Genomic DNA, 9,453 nt, shown 5'->3' on the forward strand with positions numbered 1-9,453 from the left:
GCAAATTGGGGAATATAGAGCAACTGAACAAATGTAACTCCAGTCACATCTCCAAGAATACCTATTCATCTATTTTTCAAGACAAATTAGCTGTTTTGTTCATCACCACCGAAGAATGCCATTCTATTCATCAGGAAGCACTTGCTCTGACCTAGTTGTATAAGCAACTGACTGTTAATAGATCTCTAACATATTCTCTTAGTATTAGCAGAATAATTCCTGGGTAATCAAGCCACTGATAGGCAAATATTCAATTTTGTCAAGGACGTATACCTAGTTTCTGTGTAAAATTAAAAACAATGAAGGGAAAAAGCTGAAGGAATAGGGATAGTAGAGTGAGAGAGGTACTGAGCTTCCCTCTCCTCCATCCTCAATTTAGCCACCTATCAGTTGAAACTTGTAGCTTCTTCCATGTAACTTTTTGTTTAGATCAGTGCTACAGGCAGAAACTGCATACTGTTCAAAGTGAAAATGTTTGTCAACCATATTATTAGGCAAATAGCTGTCAGGAAGTGTTTTCAAGGAAGAGTTGATATAGAGAGAGATCTGGAAAGATCACTGCAATCAAATGCTTTCCCTGTTCCATATTCATGATGAAGATAATCTAATTCCATCTTGATTATTTGCTTGAGAAAGGAACTATTTGCTCCCATATAGAGAGGTCAAAGAGATAGCTTTCTTGGAAATTTGCCTGCATTCTGCTCAAATCCCAACTTCTATATATGATGGAATAACTACATTGCAGGGAGCCTCCTGATAGGTCATGGATCATTTCCAGAAGCCATTTCTTTTAATGGGTGGCTAAATGGCTATTCCCCATGGGAAAGTACTTTTTTCAATGGGCATGACTTGACCCTGGGTCCTCAGAGGCTACATTAGTGAAATATACTCTAGGATATCCTCCATTACTTCAATACTACTCTAAAGGATCTGTGATTTCATCAATGTAGGCATTCTCTTTACCTATAAAGGGCATAACTCAAACATACCTTCTTATCCTTTGTAACTTTTATCCATAATCTTGTCATACACTCACCACAGAGGGTGAACCTAGAATGCTGGTCATTTTTATATTCTCTTGGCATCATGCAAATACTAATTCCCATTTGGGATACATAATCTTCATTCTGGATTTATGAATAGTGCAGCTTTCCCTCTCCACTCCTCCCTACCAAGCAAGAGATACCATTCTAGAAAAGCTTCAATTCTGGGATCAGTGATGGTTTGCATCAGGCCAGTCTAGCTGAGTTCATAGTGGCTCATCACTATTTGACCAAAGAACAAAGAATTTTCAGCTACAGAAAAAAATAAAGAATGAATTTTCTTTTTTTTTTCTTTTTAAGAAACTCTTACCTTCTATCTTAGAACTGATACTAACTATAGATTCCAAGGCACAAGAAGGTCTAGGCAACTTGGCACTAAGTGACTTGTCTAAGGTCACTTAGCTAGGAAGTGTCTGAGGCCATATTTGAACCTCAGACCTCCCATCTCAAGGCCTGACTCTGTATACATTGCAGCACATAGCTGCCATTAGTGGTTTTCTACTAAAACATATTGAAAAGGAATTGAGATCTGTGATAGTAAATGGGCTTATACAATATTTGACTAATTAATAATGGAGAACATGGCTTCATCTCAACCAGATAGATTAATTTCTCTTCCAATTTTGGAACCCATATTTTTCTTTTAATGACTTGAAAAATAATTGACTTCAGTGTGCAGAGACCATCTAGAATATCATAGTATATCCATGAATGTATAGGATAACTAATTTCCACAATGAATAACATACCAGGTTCTTCATCCTGTCATCTAGCAAAATTTTTTAACTTACTGTTAGTAGAATACTAATACTAATATCAATGAGTAATATTTTTTTACTGCTGAAGTTGATACATGAAAAAACTGGACAGACAGGCAATAATACAATACAGGGTAATTTGTCCCATTGTTATGTTTTTGGATATTCCTCTGAGCATGATTATACCTTATAATTCAAACTTTAAGGGCTTGAAGACAAGGAAGTTGGCAGTATTTATGCTCTATACAAAATCCAACACTATGGGTACTCACAAAGTACATTTTATTGTTAAAATATCATCCTATTTCTGCAGAGCCATTAATTAGATACAATTATTTGCTGCTCATATTCAAGAGCAATGGTTTAGGAGACACAGTGAGTATGGAAATCAGATCATCACTATTGTATGAGCAGAGCACAAGGCATGGAAGAGACTCTGCTTCGTTGCATTCATGAGAATATTTCAAGTGGTATTTGCTGCCAGGGATATTTTAATTATATAGGCAGAATCCTTGGATTCTCTAAACTATCTTGGGATTAGTGACTACCATCACTTAGAAAACTGTCAGGCTCCTTGCTGTGCTTTTCCCCCTAATTGGGGCATATTCAGTCAGCACTCCATTCAAATGCATAGAAATTTGGGGTAGGCATGCTTTTTTATGCAAGAGTTTTGAAGGACTCCCCTTCAACAACTTTTCCCCAACCTCCTTCACACAGACTTTACAATAGGCCTAGATATATGCTGGCTATATCTTGGTAGGCATGACAACTCCAGGGTTCAATTTTATGTACTGACAAAAGAGTCTTAATTGGAGGCTGAGCTAGAATTCCTTGGATGTACTTCCTTCCCCTCATATCTCTTCTCCCTAACACTTTTCAAGTTTGATAATTCACTTACTTTTTGGAAGATCTGACTCCATACTCTCCACTACATGAGCTCTTGACCTCCAAGCCAGAGCTGTGTCTGGGATAGAATCATCCCCTTTTTAAAATTTCTTTCCTTCTTTTTTTTTTGTGTGTGTGTGTGTCTCAAAGGGCCAGGTGAGATCTTGAAAGAGAGGTAACATCCTTTCCTTCTTGGGTATGAAGTGACTAGGGTGGCAGCTATCAGAGGAGCTGGGGTATCAACCACTTCAGAGGCAGGAGTGGCCTAAAAGAAAAGAATTGCCCTCAGAGAAAGAGTTCACTTGCTGTTAATTGAGCTGTCATGGGAGAAAATGAAATATGAAGTAGTCCTCAGCAAGAAATACAAATGTCCCAGCATAGATTCAATATTAGCCTTTCATCTGATTGTATTAGCAAGCCACTGGATTCTGTTAAAATCATCTTATCAATTTTTGTAGCTTAGTATGACCCATCTCCCAAGTCAGCTCCCATGGATTTAATCATCATCTTTATGCTAATGATTGTCAAATTGACCTATCCTGCCTCTATCTCTCTCCTGACCTTCGATCTAGCACTCCCAACTACCTTTCAGATATCTCAAACTGGATGTCTGGTAGAATTCTAAATTCAATATGTACAACACATAACACAGTGCCTTCCTAAACACTCCTCCCCTGCTACTTTCTGTACATCAGTAGAGGGCAACATCATCCTCCCCATCCCTCAGGCTCACAACCTTGGAGTCATCTTGGATGCCTCACTATCTTTCTCCCCTCATATCCAATCTGTTGCCTAGGTCTATCAATTTTACCTTTGCAATATCTCCTGAATAGTCTCCCTTCTCTCCTCTGACACTGCCATCGCTCTGATACAGGCTCTTATCACCTCATGCTTAGATTACTGCAATAACCTGTCAGTAGGTCCGCCTGCCTCAAGTCTCTCCCTACTCCAATCCATCCTCTGTTCAGTCACTAAGATGATTTTCCTAAAATAAAGTTCTGATCATGTCAACCCCTATCCCTAATTCATTAAACGCCAGTGGCTTCCTAGTGCCCCCAGATACAAATACAAAATGCTCTGTTTGGCATTAAAAACATTTCATAACCTAGCCATCTCCTATCTTTCTGCTTTTCTTATACCTTAGTACCTGAATTGTCCTTTTCAATCCAGTGACATTGATGTCCAGGCTGTTTCATGAATTAGACACTCCATTTTTTGACTTAAGCCTTTTCTCTGACTGTACCCTCTTGTTTGGACCACTCTTTCTCTACCAATTTAAGTGCTGACCACGTCAGCCTCCTTTAAGTCCCATCTTTTATAGGAAATCTTCCCCAATTCCTAGATTCTTTTCCTCTTTTAATCATTTCCTATTTATCTTGTATATTACTTCCTTTGAATGTATTTGTTTGTATCCACTATAAGCTCCTCGAGGGCAAGGATTGTCTTTTTCCTCTTTTTAAAATTTCCAGTATTGAATAGTGCCAGACATTTATTTTTATTGTTTAGTCCTTTCAGTTGTTCTTTATTCTTCCTGAACTCAATTATGGGTCTTCTTGGCAAAAATACTGAAGTGGTTTGCCATTTATTTCCCCAGCTCGTTTTATAGATGAGAAACTGAGGCAAACAGGGGTGAGTGACTTGCCCAGTCACATAGCTAGGAAGTTTCTGCAGTCATATTTGAACTTGGCAAGATAAGTCTTTCTGAATTTAGACCTGGTACTCCATGCACTGTGATGCCACCTACTTATCTGACACATTGTCAGTAGATAACAATGGTTTATTATTTTTATAAGTTGTACATATATTATCAAATAATACTTATTTCTATGTTTATCATGTTGCGAAAGAAGACACACATTATATTAACTAGAGAAAAGTTCATGAAGGAAATTAAGAATGATATGTTTCAATTTGAATTCAGATTGTTTATTCCTTCTATGCCAGTGGATATCTTTTTTTTTTTTTTAATTTTTGTCATGAGTCTCTAGGAGTTGTCCTGGATCCTTGCCTTGTTGTGAATAGTTGTCACTCACAGTTGATCATCCAACATTATTCTTTTACTGTGTACAATGTTCTCCTGGTTCTGCTCACTCCACTTTGCATTACTTCATATAAGTCTTTCCAGGTTTTTTTGTTATAATTTTGTTTGTCCTTTAACAATTATTAATTGAAATGAATCGAATACCTGATTTGTGCTTGCACTCTGAGTTTCTTTTTCATTTCCTCCCTTCCTAGGAATTGAGTCAAAAATGGAATTTGGGGATTTGAGGTGGAAAAATAAGTGAGAAATTGAGGAATCAAGTGCCCCTTTTGAGAAACTAGATCACCCTAGGACAAGGAAATCTGGGCAATTCTCTGGGGCAGGTAAAAAACAGGGAGTGGTAAAGTTCTTCAGCTTCTGTGGCTTAAGCCGAGTAGTGCCTAATTAAGCCACTGAGCTCAATCAGTATTTCTGATGATAGCTGATTAATTCAAAAGAATGTACATTTGTATCTGTTGATGAACATTTGGGTCCCCTGCGTCTTTACCTTAGCATTTGAAGATATTTATGTATCTCAAAGACCAATTATACACCTCCTAAGAACCAAAGAACCATCTGTCTTCTGATTCTTAATGCTCAGGTTACATTCTTTGCTTTATATAAAGAGTAGACCAGAAATATGGGAGTCTTCTGGAAAAGTATCACCACATCCCTTTTTCCTTTTCACTCAAGGGAGTAAGGTTAAAATAGTCATGTGATGGACAAGTGCTTGATGGGAGACTAATGTTGGGGAGAAAAATGTTGAGTAAGTGAACAAGAGTACAGAAATTAATGTGTATAGTGTTTTTGTTACTCTTTTCCCCCTTTTCTCTCTAGGTACTCAACTAACTTATTTTGGTTCTAACCATTTTATTTTTTATTATTTTTTTCTCTACCCCCCTTCTATAGTTACTTGTTTTGTCAATCATTCAGCAGATTAAAAAAAAATTTAAATGTGTGTCAGGTATTCTAGAATACAAAGAAAAGAGTGAAAACTAAAAGATCTCCTCTCAAAAGGATCTATCTAATGGGGAGAGAGAGCATGCAAATAATTATGTAAGAAGCTATATTCAGGATAAATTGGAAATAATCAACAGAAGAAAGACACTAATATTAAAGGGGACAGGAAAATTATAAAGAATAAGATTTTACCTGGAACTTTAACAAAGATTCGGAATCCAATAGATGGTAGAGAATTTCAGGAATGAGGGGCAGTTCAGTAAAAATACCCAGTGCTGGAAGATGGAGTGTCTCCTTTGAAGAATAGCAAAGAAATCCATGTCACTGATGACTGAGTACATGGTAGTAGGGAATTAAATATCAGGATAATGGGAAGTTAGGAGAGGGCAAAATTATATGTATATATGTAAGTATATATACATAGTATTCATAAATAAATATATTATATGTACATATGTAGTCTTTAAATGAAAAAGAGGGGATTATATATTTGATCTTTCAGTCAATAGTTAGCCACTTGAATTTACTGAATGATGGATGAAGTGGGGTGATGTTGCCAGACCTATCCTTTAGGCATATTACTTTGGCAGCTGGGTAAAGAATGTATTGGAGTAAGGAGAGTCAAGTCAGGGAGAACAATAAGAAGGTTGTATTGGTGTGGTTCTTAAGTGTTTTATGCTTTAATTTTTAGTATTTTATGCCAAACATGTCAGCTGAGAAAATAGAAGATCTAGCTCTCCAAGGTGCAAGTTCACTATTTATTGACTAGAGAATCCTCATTTTAGGAAGACTGGTTACTGAACATAAAAGTTACATGGATCTGTTAGGATAGTAGTGTGAGTAGCCAGTGGATTGGCCGATGAAAGTAAGTTTCATGAGATCAAAACACAGTGGGAAAGATGTGGAAAGGCAAAAGGCATATGTATGCCATTTACAGGTAAAGAGTCCAAGAGGAGTCATGACTATTAACTTTGACTTTCACTAAATAGTTGCCACTTATACCTGACCAAATGGGAATACAATTTCCTAACAATTGTTGCTTTTCCAAGCCATAAAAACAAAGTCCTTCAGACTATAATGTTTCACAAGATATGAAGAACATGTCCTTTATTTTGTCACATAATTAATGCTTGTTGTGTGGAATAGAATATCACATCCTAGGTGACTTTTATGCCCTAAGGCAGTGGTGCCAAACTCAAATAGAAAAAGATCCCTGTGAAGGAATATTGATGTATAAAACCAAAAATTGACAGTATCTTTGTTTTTTTTTTAATTTTTTCTATTAAACATTTAAAATTATATTATAGTATTATTTAGATTTGAAATATTTGGGTAGAATAAGGAGTCAAAACTATAAATTTATAACAAAATAACAGTTTTATTTAAACTAAAGGAAGAAGGGAAATGGAATCAGGGAATATCTAATTTTATACCCAAATCAAAGACTAAACCCCTAATAACTATTCTAAACTAACTCCTTAATTACTATTTAAGTTTAGGGAGAGGTTTTAGGAGCAAGAACAAGGGTCAAAGTAAATATAACAAAACTGGAGTCCTCTTTGGGTCTAGCAGAAGTCCCAGTAGGAAGAGAAGCACTGTAGGTCCACACAGGATCAGGAGGGCAATTGTGATTTAACATGCACACCATCCAGCAGTGTAATGTAACCACTCACTCTACCACTCCCCCAAGATGGATTGATTGAAGGAAGGTACAGTCTCCTGTCAGATTCAAAGTCTCCTTTTTCAGAGAGAGCCAACTCCACTCACTCCTGTCTCCTTCCCAGAGAGCCAACTATCAGTTTCAACTCCCACTCTCAGCTCAGGAGAACTCCTGAATGTTGTCCCTGGTTTGCCCTGGTTTGCCCTGTAGGATCTCCGGCTCCCTGCTTGCACCTGCTAAAATCCCTTACAACAGATCACACCCTGGGTATTCAGAATTGTAGCCCATAAACAGCAAGTTTAACACCTCTGCTTTAAAGCATCCATTATTTCATTGAGACAATGATCATTTAATATAAAAGAAAGTTTCTTTGAAATTGTATACTAGTCATTGATCACTCAGTAAGTGGACAAGGAGGAAACTGGATAATTGGGACCTTAGAGGTAGCACTCTCCCATGAGGTGTGTGCTTTTCATAGAATAAACTGACCAGAGACGAAAAGCAAAAGTGTAAGAGCAAAAAAGGAAAGAACTGACTCAAGAAGAGCCCATGAGAATTGACTTGATCTGCACGCTTAGGCAAAGACAGTGATTCTAGAGGTCCTAGAAGCTCATGTCCTCCAGAAAGGGCATAGACTGATTACTTCAAAATGATTATGGAATTGGAAAAGATAGTACAAAGTGGTTTTACATAAAAACCAGGCACAAAGGTTTTGGAATCATTAAAGAACTGAACTAAAAAGAAATATCCTCACTGCATTGGCAGTGAAACAGATGAGAAATGAAAAAGCCAGAAGTAAACTATCTCCAGCACAATACTTTGGCTAATTTGCGTAACTTCTCTTTATCTAATAATTAATAGCTTATACCCTGAAAACCATTACTCTTCAATGAAGTAGGTTTTGTTTTTTTAATGTATGATTAAATTATGATTCATATGATTTTTACCTATGAAAGAAGGGTATAGAAGAGTGGTGTGGGTGTAAGCTGTCAGAACAGAGTTAGAAATCTGAAAAGAGAATGTTGTCCAGTTGCTTATATGAATAGAACCTTCTGTTTTAGTGTACTGTCAGCAGTTTTGTCCTATGCTGTAAGAGTCTTCTAATTAGGTTGTTTATGTTTGGCCTAATCAGATGTAATATGAGAGTTGCATTATGACCAGTTCTCCTAGAAGTCTATTAAAAATGCATTTGATTTTAAATAGTCTCCAATTATTCTCCTAGCTTGGGTAGGACCAATGTGACCATCCAAAGATGGGCATGCTTATATACAAATAAGCAAGGCTCTTTATATCTTTGTGAGAGACTGAAGAAGATAACTTTGGTTGCCAGAACAAATGATTAAGCAAAGTGTTTGTTACAAAATCTTATTATGGGCAGCAAGGTGGCTCATTGGATAGAGTTTCAATACTGGGGTCATCAAGGGATGACTGGGAGTCAGAAAGACTGGAATTCAAATATGTCCTCAGACATTTACTACCCTGAGCAAGTCATTTAACCCTGTTTGCCACAGTTCCTCATCCACAAAATGAGCTGGAGAAAAAAAAATGGCAAACCATTCCCGTGTCATTGCCAAGAAAACCACCAAGTGGAATCATGAAGTTAGACATGACTGAAATGACTAGACAAAAAACAAATAGTAAAAAAAAAATTAAGCACTGGCTAGGTGTAAAACATTTTACTAAGCACTGAGGAAAACAGATAGAAAAAGTAAGATGGCTCCTACTCTCAGAGAGCTCACATTCTAATGGGGGAGAGAAACATGGGTGATTTCAGATGAAAAAAAGATGTAAAGTTCTCATAGTCCCTAAAGTGCAGCCAAAAAGCAACTGTTAATGCTTCTTTAATGCTATTTCCACTAACAAAAGCCATAATAGTTTCTGATGTTGAACTATTTGATGATGACAAGCATTTTGGTGGCAAGATATTCTTTTCTGACTCTTTATTAACTATGGCTTTAGCTGTGGGATGGTTTCCTAGGATGATGGCTGAGAGCACAAGGCTGAAAGCAATAGTATATATATCCAAAGCTCTTGAGTTCAGAGTCTTGGGTTATACTCATCAGAAGCTGAGAGGAAATGGTAATTGAAATCTTGGCAGTGGTTTGACTTATATGGAAAATGTTGCCT

The sequence above is a fragment of the Monodelphis domestica genome, chromosome 7 (genome assembly GCF_027887165.1).
Source record: "Monodelphis domestica isolate mMonDom1 chromosome 7, mMonDom1.pri, whole genome shotgun sequence".
Classification (NCBI taxonomy): Eukaryota; Metazoa; Chordata; class Mammalia; order Didelphimorphia; family Didelphidae; genus Monodelphis; species Monodelphis domestica.